Source organism: Geotrypetes seraphini, chromosome 1 (genome assembly GCF_902459505.1).
Source record: "Geotrypetes seraphini chromosome 1, aGeoSer1.1, whole genome shotgun sequence".
Taxonomy (NCBI): Eukaryota; Metazoa; Chordata; class Amphibia; order Gymnophiona; family Dermophiidae; genus Geotrypetes; species Geotrypetes seraphini.
In genome coordinates, this window is record NC_047084.1 from 227,537,866 (window position 1) to 227,540,303 (window position 2,438).

Here is a 2,438-nt window from a genome sequence, read left to right on the forward strand (position 1 = left end):
CAGGCTGCAACTGTCTCACTTACAACCCAAAAGGAGGCATAGGTGAGTCAGGGGCATTCCTATAATTTAATCGTGATTTTATAAAATCTGTGGTTGCATGCGCAACTTGTGCACCACGATTTACACTGGGTTTTACTTGTTATAAGTCCACACTCCCAAAGTTGGTCTTGGGAATAGGCACTAAGCACAAAAGTTGGCCCTCAGTATCCATGGGGGATTGGTTTCAGGACTACATTTGCAGTCAGTCTTGACACTGCAGCAACAGCTACAGTCATACTCAAAGGGTGTCTGCAGCCTGTACTGGGCATTTACCTCTTATCCAGCCCACTCAGGAAGTTGCCCAGATTGGCCAAAGCCTGAACTGGTTATTTCAACACAAAAGTCCTGGTTAGCCCTCAAAGGTAGTAACCATGTGATTCAATTATGCATTTTTACAGGATTAATCTGGGAGGAATAGAGTCCAGGATGATCAGAAGGGGGAAGCCACTGCTTGCCCTGGAATCAGTAGCATGGAATGCTGCTATTTGGGTCTCTGTCAGTTGCTTGTGGCCTGGCTTGGCCAATGTTGGAAATAGGATACTGGACCATTAGTCTAACTCAATATGGCTATTCTTATGAATTATTTGGGGATTTATTTCCCCTTTTGAGGTAGGGAGAGGTAGCTGGAATGTGTATCCTAAGTCTTGTGGACTGAAATTGCTCTCAAGTAGAAGCCTTTGTATACAGAAAAGTTGTCAATTCTTAACTAGTAGAACTCTGCTCAGAGACATGAAGGCAATATGTTCCGCCTCACCACCCAATCATTGCAGTGTTCAAAACAGTTTTTACTCCAGTTTAAGACATTCTCCTTAACTGTTATGTTGCTAGCTACAACGGCTATGCTTGGCTTCTTATGCAAGTCTAAAATGTAAAGGCAAATTACTCAGACTTAGCTTTGAAACAGTAGCAGGTTCCGACATGCCACGTTTCGGTCCTTCGTCAGGGAACCGACAAACAAACACAGTTAAACTGGAGGTGAGGCGGAACATATTGCCTTCATGTCTCTGAGCAGAGTTCTACTAGTTAAGAATTGACAACTGCTGAATTACTATCTATGAATATTTTTCACGTAGTGACTTTTCTGTATACAAAGCAATTCTATTTAGTCACTCAACAGCAACAGTTCATTTATTGATTCTGTTACCCCTTCAGTATTTTCCTCAAGTAGAAGCCAGCATGTTTTGATGTGAATTCCAAACCTTTTAGGAACTAGTTATACAATGGTATTGCATATCTTTTAAAACAATTACAGCATCTGCTTGGGAATATAAGTTTACCAACTTCTTTACCAACCCTGCAGCGTTCTGAGAGTGTTTTTCCTAAGGCTAGAGTGGAGAGGAGTACTCTGATGTCCAGCACAGAGGACAGGCCTTACCTGCATTGCTGTACTTGAACAGCAGAGGGTGACAGCCTCCACTATGGATTTATCCTTGCCTCACTCAGGAAATCTCCTTTTAATCCTCTAGAAAAAGCATCTCTCAAATTCCTAACCTGGAGAGATCTATTCCTCATAACTGTTATGTCAACTAGAAGAGTTAATGAACTTCGGCCATTAGTAACATACAAATTATATACCCAATCCCATTATCATAAGACTGTCCTTCACTCATTTCAAATTTTTGCAAAAGGTTGTCACACTTTTCCATCTTAATGAGGAGTGCTTCCAACCTTCTATTCAAAGACTCACTTGAATTCTCAATAAAGAGCCCTTCATACTATGGATTGTAAACAGACTTCAACTTGTTGCTTACAAAGAATTTCATCTATGGGAAAGTCAACTCATCTATTTGACTCTTTGAATCCAAACATGTAATTTGTGCACAGATATTACTGCCTATGTTATAGAATTACCCCTTTAGGATCTTTGTTTCATAATGATTGGAACTTCAAATCTCCATGCCACAGAATTATGGAAAATGTTTGTGTAACAGCTTCAGCTAATGCCTGGGCTGTAAACTGAACCCAGATCATCTACCTAGCAGCACACAACACTGGCACTGAGGTACTGGAACAGTTCCGGTTCATCTCTTTTACTGACAGCAAATTAACTCTCATGCACGTTTTTAACTTCCTGGTTTAAAAACAAAACAAGGGGGGGATTTAAAAGTGTTATATTTTTCTTATTAATAAGGTTTTAAGGATTCTGATTTAGAAATTTAAGATAGGGCAAGCCTATAAAGTATAGCCATATGGAACATCTGGGTTCCATTTCTGAGCTGGGCTTTTACTTCCCAAGCTAGGTTGAGATCCTAGAGGACAGATGGATAAATAAAGGAGGAATTACAAAAATTAAAATAAAATAGTGAAAACCTATTCAGTAATTGCAAACATAAGAATTGCTGCCCAATATCAGCTGGGTAGACAAAACCTGCACTTAGATTCTACTTCAAGAGCTCAGC